We start from the raw sequence: 15,168 nt of genomic DNA on the forward strand, positions 1-15,168 counted from the left end.
GAAATAACTGATTCCCCTGCACCCTGCCCTCCTCCAAAAAAGGTTGCTGATTGAAAGGTTCGCTCACTGTCAGTTTATAAATGAAGAAATCTCATCCCAGGAACTTGGCAGTAGAATTACAGACAGAATCCAATGCTGTCTATCACACCTCCCATGGGACATCATGGAATGGAGGGCCAACCTAACTTAAATACCTGGATCCTGCATGCCCTCATTTTCTTCAGAACATGCGTCTGTTTACCACTTTTACATGCTCCATGTGGGAAGACCAGGTTCCTCCAGAAGCTGGAGTGCCGCCGTGTGCCAAGGGCACCCAGGACCAGGCCTTAGAAAGAGGCTGTAAGGTGGCAGCAGCCAGCCTGTGTGCAGCCCGAGCTAGGAGACTTTCTGTTATTAGAGGTTCGAGGGGGTTGGGTTGCAGCAGCCTTTCCTCCCGGCATCTTCTGACTATTTGGTCACAGCACAGCTTTCCCAAACTGCAGCTCCTGGAAACCACATCTCATCCTGCCTGCCTCTCTGTCCTATGCCAGTGTCTCCCAGCTCGGCTGCATCGGGCTCCCACCCGGCCTCCTGTAGTCCTTCACGTACTCTTCTGTGCCTCTTGGTCCCTGCCTTTTGGCATCTTCTCATTCTGTCTGGCTAAGACCTCTCAGTTTTGGGGGTCTCAGCCTTACCTGAAACTCTCAATCTAAATTAGTTAGGCTCTCCCCTGCCCTGTGCTCTCATATACCATCTGATACTCTCCCTCTCAACCATTATTACAAGTTGAAACTACTTGAATGTGTTAGTTGCTTATTATGAGTCTTCTTCCCTAATACACCAGAAGCAACCCAAGTGCAGGGGGTCATGTCTGCTTGGGTTACTTTATGTTGATTGTGACTACCATGGCTTGGCAAAATCAACCATTCAGTACACAAGTGTTGAATGAACAAATAAATGTTCTCAGTCTGACAACCATGGGGAGTGATTTAGACTGTACTAGTAATAAAGCCATCATTGCTACTAGAAATTCAATCACAGGTATGGGCAAGGATAGTCTGCTGTGGGTCTCTGCCTCACACAATGGCTTAAAGGCACCCAAGAGCTGGGCAATTCTTGGGCTGTGCCCAGAAATCAGGCCCTTATGACTATTTGCCCGAACAAAAGAGTTGGTTGTTGTTGTTGTTTTTTAAGATTTATTTATCTTACAGAGAGAGAGAAAGCACGTGCTGGTGAGTGGGGGTAGGGTAGGAGACATTCTTCGAGCATACTCCCTGCTGAGGAGTCTCCCACAACACACAGAGTTTGATCTCACCACCTATGAGATCATGACCTGAGCTGAAACTAAGAGAGCCTCATGCTTAACTGAATGAGCCACCCAGGTGCCCCCTAAACAGAAAAGTCTTAAGGAAAAAAAAAAAACAGCAATCCATAATCTTATCTATTTAGCAACATGAACATGTTATACTTTGAGACTGCTTTCAATCTATAAGGAGCATAACTTGAGCTGACACTATATATGCAATTTCTGATCCTGTTCTTATTTTGTAACAAACATTTTAGCAGAAGCAGCTTGCGCTGTCAAGTGTACTGTAAAGAATCTATACTTAGAGGCTAGCAATTTGATCGATTTAACAAACAAGAATTGAGCCCTCCCTTTTTTTGGGTACCAAGGACATGATCATTAGATTATGAATGACTATCACTGCTCAGAAATTGAAAAAGAATAGCATATTTCAGGTAAGGAACTAAAAGCCTGAAGTCTACCAAGCCTAAGCAGTTGATGGAACATGATGTTCCTACATGAATCAGAAAATGACTTCCCACCATTATGATCCTTACTTAGCTGTAAGTAACTTCATGACTATGTACCTACTGTCTTATTTTTAAAACAATTAAGTATACTCTAAGAGCTGTGTGTGTTTTGAAAGCAAAACATTTAGCAGTCACACCAACTGAGAACACTTTTATTTCCAGAACAATTTAAAATACTGTTTAAATATCTGAAGTATATAAATATTTACATTTATTTCATATAACTATTTAAATATGTAAAATATTTAAATGTGATAAAATAGTGACTTAGATATAAAGAAGGAAAAGTCCCAGAGATATTTTTCCAAAGTGCAATCAGTCCCTAATAATTATGAGCTGCATATCCCATACTTTCAAGAGGCAATGCAAGACAAGAAGCTCCCACGGAGGAGACGCTCCTCTCTCCCCATTTCAAAAAGTTGGCATTCTACAATTTAGCTCCCAATCCCTAGTTTATATGTTGTTTTGATGGTAAACAAACTGAAGCCTGTGCCTACCTAAAACTGAAGGCAAACAGATACATAAATAAGAAAATTCCATAGTGCTAAATGCAATAAAGACGATGACAGGCACAAGATGAAGAGCAAGGGATGGGCAAATTGAACCAGGCCAGTCAAGCATGACTCCTTCTCAGAGGTAGCATTTGAGCTGAGACCTGAATTTTATGAGAGAACCAGGCAACTCTGAGGGAAGAGCATTCCAGAGGAATGACAAGTGCAAAGACCCAAAATGGGAGAGTTCGGCATGTTCTAGGGACCTGGAGGAGGCCAGAGTACATGGAGACTTGGGAGTAATGGTGGGGAGAGCGAGAGGAAGGGGAGGCCAACTGACAAAAAGCTTTGCAGGCCATGGAGAGGTGTCTGAGTTTTATTATAATTTTAATGGGAAGCACCAGGGAGTTTTTAAGCAAGACAGTGACATAATTTCACTTATATCTTGAAAAGATTAGCTTGGCTGGTGTGTGGAGAGCGGATGGTGGAGGAGCAAGAGCAGAGGAGTCTATCTAGTCCATGCTAGTGAGGGCAGGGGGCTGGCCTATAGCAGCTGCAGCCCAAATGGTAATAATATTAGTTTCCATAACTAGTACTTGCATAACTATCAATACTACCTGTATTGGGGACAATGACAATAAATTTAAGAGCTTTTCTTCTTCTTTTTTTTTTTTTTAAAGATTTTATTTATTCATAAGAGACAGAGAGAGAGGCAGAGACACAGGCAGAGGAAGAAGCAGGCTCCATGCAGGGAGCCCAATGCGGGACTTGATCCTGAGACCCCAGGATCCTGGGCAGAAGGCAGGCACCAAACCACCGAGTCATCCAGGGATCCCTAAGAGCTTTTCTTCTAAGATCAGGAACAAAACAAGGATTTCCACTTACCACTTTTATTCAACATAGTACTAGAAGTTCTAGCCACAACAATAGGACAAGAAAGGGAAATAAAAGGCACCCAAATTGGTAAGGAAGAAGTAAAACTTTCACTACTTGCAGATGACATGATGCTATATATAGAAAATCCTACAGTCCAACAAAAAACTACTAGAACTGATAAATGAATTCAGTAAAGTTACAGGATACAAAATTAACTTACAGAAATGTTTCATTTCTGTACATTAATAATGAAGTATCAGAAAGAGAAATTAAGAAAACAATCCTATTTACAACTGCTTCAAAAACAAACAAATACCTAGGAATAAACTTAACCAGAGAGGTGAAAGACCTGTGCTCTGAAAACTATGAACCACTGATGAAAGAAATTGAAAATGACACAAATGGAAAGATATTCCATGCTTATGGATTGGGAGATCTAATGTTATTAAAACATCCATATTGCCCAAAGCAATCTACAGATTTAATGCCATCCCTATAAAAATACCAACATTTTTCACAGAACTAGAACAAAGAATACTAAAATTTGTATAGGACCACAAAAAAACACTGAATAATCAAAACAATCTTGAGAAAGAACAAATCTGGAGATTTCAAGATTTACTACAAAGTTGTAGTAATCAAAACAGTGTGGTACTGGCACAAAAACAGACAAATAGACGGAACAGAACAGACAGCTCAAAGGTAAACCCATGGTTATATGGTCAATTAATCTTCAACAAAGGAAGCAGGAATAGAGAAAAAGGAAAATACAGTCTCTTCAACAAATAGCGCTGAGAAAACTGGACAGCTACATGTAAAAGAATGAAATTGGACCACTTTCTTCAACATACATAAAAATGAACTCAAAATGGAAAAAAGAGAACCCCTCAAAATGGACTAAAGACTTAAATGTGAGACCTAAACTAGAAAACTCCTAGAAGAAAATATAGGTAGCCATCTCCTTGATATCAGCTGTAGAACCATTTTTCTAGATGTGTCTCCTGAGGTAAGGGAATAAAGGCAAAAAGTAACCATCAACAAAACAAAATGCAACCTACTTAATGGGAGAAGATATTTGTAAATGCTGTATTTAATAAGGGGTTAAAAACCAAAACATACAAAAAAGTTATACAACCTAACACCAAAAAACCCCCCAAACTATCTGATTAAAAAAATGGGCAGAGGACCTGAACGGACATTTTTCCAAAGACAACAGATGGTTAACAGACACATGAAAAGATGCTCAACATCACAAGTTGTGTCAGGGAAATGCAAATCAAAACAACACTGAGATACTACTTCACACCTGTTAGAATGGCCAAAATAAAAAAAAACGTAAGACAAGTGTTGGCAAGGATGTGAAGAAAAAAAGCACCCTCATTTCACTGTTTTTAAGAATGCAAATTGGCACAGCCACTCTGGAAAACAGTACAGAGGTTCCTCAAAAAATTAAAAATAGAATTACTGTATGATCCAGTAATTCCACTAATTGGGAATTTACCAAAGGAAACGAAAGACTAATTCAAGAAGACAGGCAACCCCTATGTTTACTGTAGTCTTACTTATAATAGCCAATATATGAAAGCAAGCCAAGTGTTCACTGATAGATAAATGGATAAACGTGTGCTAAATACACACAATGGAATATTATTCAGCCATAAAAAGAATGAGATCTTACCATCTGCAACAATATGAATACACAGAGGATATAATGCTAAGTGAATAAATCAGTAGGATAAAGACAAATACAAATACTCTCAAATGTAAAATTTAGGAAACAAATGAATAAAGAAAAAGAGAGAAACAAAGAACCAGACTCTTCTTCTACAGAGAACAAACTGGTAGTCACCCAAAAGGACATGGGTGGGAGATGGATGAATAAATAGACAAAGGGGGTTAAGAGTGTACTTACTGGGGCACCTGGATGGCTCAGTTGGTTAAATGTCTGACTCTTGATTTTGGCTCAGGTCATAATCTCAGGGTCATGAGACGGAGCCCCGTGTCCAGCTCTGTGCTGGGCATGGAGCATGCTTAATATTCTCTCTCTCTTTCCTTCTGCCCCTTACCACCCCCCCGAACACTCTTAAGTCTTAAAAAAAAAAAAAAAAAAAAAAAGAGTGCACTTAATGTGATGAGCACTAATGTATAGAATTGCTGAATATTATGCACCTGAAACTAACATAACACTGTATGTTAACGATACTTCAAAAATAACTAAATAAAAGAGACAGAAATTAATGATATAGGAGAGAGGGTGCTTCTAGGAGCAAAGTGCCTTTGAGAGTGGGCCAGAGGAGTGGAGATGGGTCATGCATGAGGAGGGCCACCTCTTCTTTGTAACAGAGGTGAGGGGAAGTGAAAAGAAGGGGTATGGGTGAAGGTTGCAGACAGATCTGATCATTTATTTATTTTACTGAATCTATAGTTCCTCAATGAAATATGATCACACAGCAATTCAGTGCGGGAGTTGTAACTCAAAAGCAAAACCTTGCCTAGATAGATCAATGGAACAGAATATACAGCAATAGATCTGAATATATACTATAGTGTGTAAAAAAGGTGGCATTTCAAATGGAAGTGGGGAGGGAGGCATGGAGAATATCTCAATAAATGGACTTGGGACAATTGGTGAGCTATCTGGAAAAAAAATAAAGTTGGATTCATTTTCTTCACACCAATATAAACGTCAAGCGGATCAAAGATTTAGATGATAAAATCACAGTAGCACTGGGGTGCCTGGGTGACTCTGTTGGTTAAGCATTCAATTCTTGATTTCAGCTCTTGTCTTGACCTCAGGGTTGTGGGATCAAGCCCTGCAGTGGGCTCCTCGCTAAATGGAGAGTCTGCTTGAGATTCTCTCTCCCTATATCCCTCTCTCTCTTTCTCAAATAAATAAATCTTAAACAACAACAACAACAACAACAAAAAACCACAAAACACCAGAAGGGAAAGAAAACAATCCTGAAAGAGTTGTTTGATAATTTCAGAATGGGAGGGCCTAAAGTATTACATAATACTCATCAGCAAATAACTAACAAATTTTACTACTCGGGCAGCCCCGGTGGCTCAGCAGTTTAGCGCCGCCTTCAGCCCAGGGCCTGATGATCCTGAAGACCCAGGATCGAGTCCCACGTCGGGCTCCCTGCATGGAGCTTGCTTCTCCCTCTGCCTGTGTCTCTGCCTCTCTCTCTCTCTCTCTCTCTCTCAAGAATAAATAAATAAAAAATCTTAAAAAAAACAACAAATTTTACTACTCAAAACATTTCTAGTGAACAAAATCTTTTATGAGTAAAGTAAAAGACAAAACTGAGGAAAATGTTTGCAATTCATTTCAAAGAGATAATTTCCGTATATAAAATGTTACTATAAATAAGACCAATAATTATAGGAAAATGGGCCGAAAATAGGAATAGTCATAGAAAAGGAAATATAAATGGCTCTAATATGCTCTACTGATAAGAGAAATACAAATAAAATACATTGGGACACTATTGTTTTACCCATCAGGTTGTTAAGTTTGCAAAGGTCAGCAAACTATAGCTCCTTTGGCCCACTTTTTGTATGGTCCCTGAGTTAACAATGGTTTTATGTTTTTGAAGGCTTATAAACAAAACAAAACAAAGAATATGCAACAGAGAATGTATGTGGCCCACAAGTCTAAAATGTTTACTTCTAGTCCTTTTACAAAGTTTATCCCTGGTGTAAAGAAATAGGCACATTCATTCATTGCAGTGAAGTGTAAACTGAATGCATGGAGTAACCCTAACTACAAAAAACAAGGATGGTCTTTACCCAGTGATACGGAGGGAGCTCAAACATACTGTTAAAGTGGGAAAAAAAAAAAAAAGACACAGACAAGATACAGAACAAGCACAGATGAGGAAAAGGCTTTTTTAGGAATTCACTTGTTTATTACATCAGAAACGATATAAAACAGTGGTTAACAACACGGTTGCCAGTGAGGATGGAAAGGAAGTCACTGGTGGATAGAAGTGCGACAGTGGCTTGTAATGTATACCATTTTGTACATTCTGGTTTTTGTATCATGTGTACATATGTTTTAAGCAAAGAACTAGTCATAAAATAATATAAGCTTGTTTATTTCTTGCACTCACTTGACACAAGTGCAATTAACTACCTTGTTGGAACTTTCATTCAAATTAGGAATTGGGGGACTGAATCTACATTTTAAATAAAATATGACATCTCCATGTATGTGGATTCGTTTCCCTGCCTCAACTAATGAGACAAGAATCCTTGAATTTCAAATGGTGTATTTGGTTTCTCAGTTATCTTCTACCTTTTACTGTTTAATTTTTTCAAAGTGATATCCTAGAATAAGACTACAGAACATATTCAGTTATGGGTGGGTTTCAAGTTTTCAACCTTACTGTTTTTCTGCTTCATTCAGAAACCAGACACCTATACCATGCTCAAAATATTTGTGTGAAATATGAATTCCTTGATTTTCCCTCCCTCCCTGCCTTCCTTCTTTCTCTCTCTTCCTCCACAAAGACACTGTTCTCAGGGCTGGGGCTGTGGAGTCGAACTCCACAGGTCAAGGCCTTGCCGCTGATGTTTAGTGGATGGGTAGCCACACTGTAGGAGTTTCCTGTGGCCGCTGTAACAAACCGCCACAAACCTATAGTAGCTTCAAACAACATATATTTATTGTCTTACAGTTATGGCTGCCGAAATCCAAAATGAGTCTTAAGGCTCAATCAAGGTGTCAGTTGGGCAGATTCCTTTTGGAGGCTCCAGGGAAGAATCTGTTCTTTGCTTTTTCCAGTTTTTAGAGACTGGCTTTCCTTGGCCCTTAAACGGTCTTAAATCCCTTTGCAAAAAAAAAAAAAAAAAAAAATTTAAATCCCTTGGCTGAATCATTACAATCCCTGCTTCTGTGGTCATATCGCCTTCTCTTCTACTGTAGTCAAAACCTTCTCTACCTCCCTCTTAAAGGATACTTGTGATTACACTTCAGGCCAAATTCTCTAGAATAAGCATCCCATCTTAAGATCCTTAATTAACTTTTTAAAAAGATTTTTGTTTTGGGGAAGGAGAGAAAAAAGAGTGGAGGGGGTAAAGGGAAAGGAAGAAACAGACTTCCCAGTAAGCAGGAAGCCCAACCTGGGGCTTGTTTCCAGGACCCCAGGACTATGACCTGAGCTGAAGGCAGACACTTAACTGACTGAGCCACCCAGGTGCCCCTCAATAGCCTTAATTTAATCAAGTTCCTTTAGCCATAGAAAGTAACATTCACAGATTCCAGGGATTAGGTATAGATATCTTGGGTTTATTCAGCCTACCACCTACAGAAAGGGGGTCAAGGTGCTTCAGACCACAAATCTTCAATCCAAATTCTGCTCTGTATTTTCAACTTCAAGAAACTTTCTAACAATCAATCAATCTAGCTCTCCAATACTGAATAGAGAATACTCTTACCAAGTAAGATATCAAACACTCTCTGCCCACCAAAACCGAAAATGCTAACAATCTTAATATTTCCAGAGTTCATTATTGTCTTTAGACTTTCCTAATAAAGGCACTTATTATTAGGTTTTAGTCTAAAAAAAATATCAGCTGTGAACTTCTTAATGAGAGATTCCTTGTAATAAAGAGGTTAAATGAAGTATTTACTTCCCCTCCAATTTCAAAACTGCATTAAAGGTTTATGATCACTAAAGTTTAGTTCCTATCAAACCATTACTAATCACAAGTAGGTAGACGTCAAATTAGTGACTCATTCTCAAAAAAGTATTTCTTTTCGGGCAGCCCGGGTAGCTCAGCGGTTTACCACCTCCTTCAGCTCGGGGTGTGGTCCTGGAGACCTGGGATTGAGTCCAGTGTCGGGCTCCTTGCATGAAGCCTGCTTCTCCCTCTGTCTGTGTCTCTCTCGAATAAATAAATAAATCTTTTTTAAAAAGTCTTTTTTTTTAAGATTTTATATTCATCCATGAGAGACACACAGAGAGATAGGCAGAGAGATAGGCAGAGGGAGAAGTAAGAGATAGGCAGTAGGGAGCCTAATGGGGAACTCAATCCTAGGACTCCGTGATCACGACCTGAGCCTAAGGGAGATGCTCAACCACTGAGCCACCCAGGCGGCCCTGTAAAGTATTTCATACAAACAACTCACCCATGACACTCCCTATCTGCATTAAGAGTATCTGCTCAGTAAAAACAAAAACAAAACAAAACAAAAAAACCCCACCAGGAATTTAGTATAAAATTAACAATTTTAGAAGAGTTAGAGTATACTTGAGCAAGGAAACAAGACACACTATTCTTTTTTGAAAGGGATTTAAGACTATTTAGGTTTATACCAGGCACAAATAATACCACTGGTACAATTTTCCAGCCACTTCAGGAATGGGTGAAGGAATTGGGGCACCCAGGTGGTTCAATCAGTTAAGTGGCTGCTTTCGGCTCAGGTCATGATCTCAGGGTCCTGGGATAGAGCCCCACTAACCATCGGGCTCCCTACTCAGCGGGGAGCCTGCTTCTCCCACTCCTCCCTGCTTGTGCGCTCTCTTTCTCTCGCTGTTTCTCAAATAAATAAAATCTTTTTAAAAAATAAAGAACGGGTATTATCAATACTATTTAATGTTTCAGAGAATGTTTCCAATTATCCTCAGAGATCTAGATTAACACTGATGAAGTCTTAACAAAGAGACTAAAGGAAATGTAGATTAACTGACCTATCATGTGAATACAGGGCAAAACTTTAAATAAAAAATGTTACCATATAGAATCCAGCATGTTAAAGAATAAACCAAAGTGACCAAGTGGGGTTCAACCAGATATTGCAAGAATAGCTTTATATTTTAGGAGGTCAATATAATTCCTCATATTAATAGATGAAAATAATTGTATTAGTATATTTATAAGGTCTAGAATATTTGATAAAATTCAAAGTTCACTACTTATAAAAACATAGTAAAGTAGAAATTTATTGGTACTCACTTAATACAGAAACTGGTGACCTTAAAACTAAACCCTAAAAAAATCTCATCATGCTTCACGATAAAAGCATTTTATAAAAGCATTTCCATTAACGCTTTTGTCAGGAATAAGATAAGAATGCCCAGTACCATCACTCTTTTGCATTGTCCTGAAAGTAGCACCTGATGACATCAGAAAGAGATATAAGGAGTAAATGATCATTATTAATTGGTAACATTTAAGTCAAAGGAATCAACTAAAAAACTGCTCTAACGAGATTTCAAAGGATAGATGATTCTATTAATAACTTTGTTATATAAAAAATAGAATTCTTCTTTTTAAAATTTTATTTATTTATGATAGACATAGAGAGAGAGTGAGGCAGAGACACAGGAAGAGGGAGCCTGACGCGGGACTCGATCCCGGGGCTCCAGGATTGCGCCCCGGGCCAAAGGCAGGCGCTAAACCGCTGAGCCACCCAGGGATCCCCCAAAATAGAATTCTTTCAAAGAACCAGTTAGAATGTATAATGGGAGAAGGGGTCAAAGCAATTAGATGGTGGGAATGACAATCTGCAACAAATGGTCCTAGAACAATTGTATAAACCTTGGGAGGAAAGAACCTCTATGCATGTCTCACACTACACCAAAAAATTAATTTGACATGTATGAAAGACTCAAATGTTAAGCTAATATATGAAATTTTCAGAAAATAGGAAAATACCTTTGAGACCCTGAGGGAGAAAAAAGATTTCTTAGAGAGGACACAAAATATATTAAGTACAAAAACAAACAAACAAACAAAAAAAAAACCTGAAAAACTGAACTATTAAAACTAAAATCCTCTGCTCATCAGAAGAGATTGTTAGGAAAATTAAATGATAAGCTACAGGCTGGGAAAAAATATTCACAACATATATGTCTGTAAAAGGGCTTGCATCCAGAATAGATAACTCCAACAAATTAATGAAAAAATATAAGCAACCCAATAAAAACTGGGCATAATACTTGAGCTTCATAAATACTTCATAAAAGGTTATTTCTTTGGCCAAAAAGTTCATAATAAGTTGCTCCACATCAGACGGAAATTCAAATTAAAGTGACAAGGATATCCTACTTCATGCCCACTAGAAGTTAAAGTTAAAAAGACAATATTGAATGTAGGCAAGGATGTTGAACTATGAGAACTCATGCTTTGCTGATGGAAGTATAAGAATGGTACAATTGGGGATCCCTCAGCGGCTCAGCGGTTTAGCGCCTGCCTTTGGCCCAGGGCATGATCCTGGAGTCCCAGGATCCAGTCCCACATCAGGCTCCCTCCATGGAGCCTGCTTCTTCCTCTGCCTGTGTCTCTGCCTCTCTCTCTCTCTCTCTCTCTCTCTCTCTCTGTGTCTCATGAATAAATAAAATCTTAAAAAAAAAAAAAGGCACAATCATTTTCAAAAGTGGCTATTTCTCTAAAAGCTAAACATATACATATCCTACGACCCAAAGTTCTACTCCTACAATTAGGTACGTGACATGAAGACATATGTCCACAAAGACTTGTACAAGAATGTTCAGTTTTATTCACAGTAGCCAAAACGGGAAACAACCAAATGTCTAACAATTTAAAAAAAAAAGTTTATATATAAAATGGAAGAAAAGCCTGAATTTACAACAGCTTTCACAAAGGGTACATAACAGAATAAGATTAACAAAATTGAAAAAAAAATTAAAAAAAAAAGATTAACAAAATGGTCTAAGATATATATGAGAATTTAATAATGTACCTAGGTAACTTTATAAAGGGTGACTCAAATAAATGAAAATAAGATCCTGTTTTGGGGGCAAGAAGATTGTATGTTGGTAAAGGCACAAAATCTGGTAATGAAAAATACTATTTTTTTAATATAGAAGAATTTATTAAAAAAAAAAAAAAAGACCACTAAATCAAAAGACAAAGGACCTGATTTAGGAGTCCTCTGATCTATGTCCTAGAGTTTTCTTTACCCTTAATTTTGTGAAGATACAGGGGCCTGGGTGGCTCAGGTGGTTAAGCATCTGCGTTCAGCTCAGGTCATGATCTCTGGGTGCCGGGAGTGAGCCTCATGTCTGGCTTCCTGCTCAGCAGGGAGTCTGCTTCTTTTTTTTTCTCTCTCTTCCTCTGCCCATCCCCACTGCTCATTCTCTTGCTTGTTCAAATCTATCTATCTATCTGTCTATCTATCTATCTATCTACTATCTTTAAAAAAATTGTGAAGATAATTTCTGATGTTGAAACCTGGCTTTAACTTTTCTTCAAAGGCAGTTTGGTTTAAATACAATAAAATCACCTTTTTAATGAATTTGGATAAATGTATAGTCATGTAACCAACCACAATCAAGATACGTAACATTTCCATTCCCCCAAAAAGGTTCCTCTTACCCCTTAGCAGTCATGCTTCCCTTCTGACCCCATCCCCTGGCAGCCACTGATCCAACTTTAGTTCCTATCACCTTTTCCAGAACGTTATATAAATGGACCATATTATACATATAGACTTCTGTGCCTGGTTTCTTTTTCTTAGCTATGGCTTTTGAGATACATCCATATTGTTACATGTACCAGTGGTGCATACATCTTTTTTTAATGTTGGATGGTACTCAATTGTCTGGAAGTAGCACAATTTGCTTCTCCATCTACATTTATTTGGGTTGTTTCCATTTAAAATATGTTAAAGATGAAGAAGCTATAAACATACAAGTTTGTGTGTGTGCGCGCATATATGTGTATGTGTGTGTGTTTCCACTTCTCTTGGGTTAATATCTAGGAAAGAGACTGCTAAACTGCATGGTAATTTCATGTTTAAATATGTTTTCCAAGTTGCTATGCCCTTCTCCATTTCCACTAACATGTATGTGATTTTTAGTTGCTTTCTATCTGGGAACTGTCAGTCTAATAGTTTGAGTAACAGTATTTCACTGTGGTTATAATTTTCCTAAAAACTAATCATATTGAGCATCTTTTCATGTGGTTGTCTACTATCTGTCTTTGGTGTTCAAATCTTTTGCCCATTTTTAAAAATTGGGTTTTTGTTTTTTCAGTGAGTTGTAAGAGTTCTCTATATTTTCTTGTATAAAAGCCTTTATAAGAAAATATTTTCTATCTGTAGCTTATCTTTTTATTTTCCTTACCTGTTTTTGGAAGAGAAGAAGCTTTCAATTTTGATGAAGTCCAATCATTTTTTTTATTTCATACTTTTGGAATTCCAATAAATCTATGACAAATTTTAAGTGACAAGAGAAACTACTGTTTTGAATATTTATAAGCAAAACCTTATTAATTAGTCATTATGAAAAAGAGAAGGTGGAAGAAGTCCAGGTGAAATAATAAATAACCTTAGTAGTAACTGACGCCCTAAACTCATAGGAGATCTTCATTTTAAAGTATACAATCAAGCTCTAAAGATCAATATCCAAGTTAGAAAGTCCCTGAGGCACTGTTTTATTTTTGAAATGTAACGACATAATATTTTCCAATTCAAGCTGCACTGAATAAGGAGGATACAAAATTACAATAAAGACTGAACTAAGGAAAATAATACTGTTATAAGGGTACAGTAGCTGGAAACTGCTTAAAGATGGTCTAACATTTTGCTTTGTCTGAATAAATTTATATGACTTGCCAAACATGACAGATATCAAATTACACCCTTAAAATCACAAAGGCTCGAATTACTTTATCTCCCTGGGTCTCTGCTCATTTGCAAAGCCAAAGTTAACATGAACAAAACAGCATTATGTAAGATGTCTAATATGGTAAGTATAGGAAATAAACATTCATCTTTTTAGAAGATCCTACCTTTATATGCAGCATATATTCAGCCCAGGGCAAAATTACTAACAGCACCACAAAGGTAAAGCCCTTGCGGCAGTTAAAACTAACAAAAATTCTCTGGAACAAATGAGGAAGGCTGAGACTTGAAAGACAAAGCATTAGCTGACCAGGTGACTCCCAGAGCGAGAGTGAGAGATGAAGCCAGAAGTAAAAAGGGACAGAAACAGAAAGAAAATGTACTAGGGATGTACTAGGGATTTAGATTCCTGTCCTCCAAGCAGTGGAGACCCACCACGAGTTTTGAAGCGAGAGACTATGACTCAGAGGCAGGCAGATGGCTGGAAGGCTACAGGCCCACGTGGACTTGACTGTGGACCAGGGAGAGGGTATGGATGGATTCAAGAGACACTCAATATGGGGACAGATTAGATATGAGAGGTGAAGGAAAGGAAAGTTCAACCCAAATCACCAAACTTTCTGCCTAGAATGGACATGGGTAAGAAAAAAGAAGAGGAACAAGCAGCTTTTTGTGGTGGGGAGGGGTAGGTATTGAGAATTCATGAAAGGAAATTATGAAAATCAATACTGATCTTTTAATAGATCAAAATAATTTAAAATAAGAATCTAAGTATAGCCCAAGTATAAGTGTTTTTTTCACCTTGGCCTCAGTGGTTTTGTTACCACCTCATGTCTTGATTCAGTAATGCTGAGAAATAAATAACAGGGTGGAACCCGAAAGGTAAAAGAGTAAAATAGCTGTAAATCACTATCTACAGCTATTTTAACATCTGTCTTTGAACACCTAAATGTGCTTCTGAAATAAGATTATGTAGTTTATTAGGAAAACAGCAAATAATTATTATAAAGAATATACATATTGCTTCTGTATTCCTATGCTAACTCTGGAAGGATACACAACAGAAAGTAATCATTTGAATTTTGAACCATGAGAATGTTACTTATCTGAAAATTAAATACATTAAGTGTTATTTACTGAATTTACCAGCTACAAAATTGGATAAAAAAAAATATTCAGAGCCTGGATGCTTAACAACTCTAACAAAAAAGTATAATTTGGGCAACTTATATTTGCTTTAGGTTCTACTGTGTGTGAGCTATAAATTAAATATATATATGTGTGTGTGTATATAAATATAAATATAAATAATATATACTGTTATAGTTTCTCTTGTTTATAGACTTATGAACTTCATACTGTCTATGGAAGCTTTGCTAATTTAAAAAATGCAACCAGAAAAAAATAATT

General features: G+C 37.6%; 1 protein-coding gene across 5 annotated transcripts in view; it reads right to left on the bottom strand.

The window, feature by feature from the left end:
* RALA (RAS like proto-oncogene A) overlaps positions 1 to 15,168 on the bottom strand; it is a 73,270-nt gene that overhangs the window by 17,182 nt on the left and 40,920 nt on the right. The window contains exon 2 of one of the 5 annotated variants that reach the window (XM_049096428.1): positions 7,842 to 7,995. The exons of 3 other annotated variants lie outside the window; for them this stretch is intronic. The gene's annotated coding sequence lies outside the window, so the exon portion shown is untranslated. Of the gene's footprint in view, positions 1 to 194; positions 361 to 7,841; positions 7,996 to 15,168 lie in introns of those variants that run through there. One more of the 5 variants, XM_049096426.1, reaches the window with a different exon arrangement.

The sequence above is a fragment of the Canis lupus genome, chromosome 18 (assembly GCF_003254725.2).
Source record: "Canis lupus dingo isolate Sandy chromosome 18, ASM325472v2, whole genome shotgun sequence".
Taxonomy (NCBI): domain Eukaryota; kingdom Metazoa; phylum Chordata; class Mammalia; order Carnivora; family Canidae; genus Canis; species Canis lupus.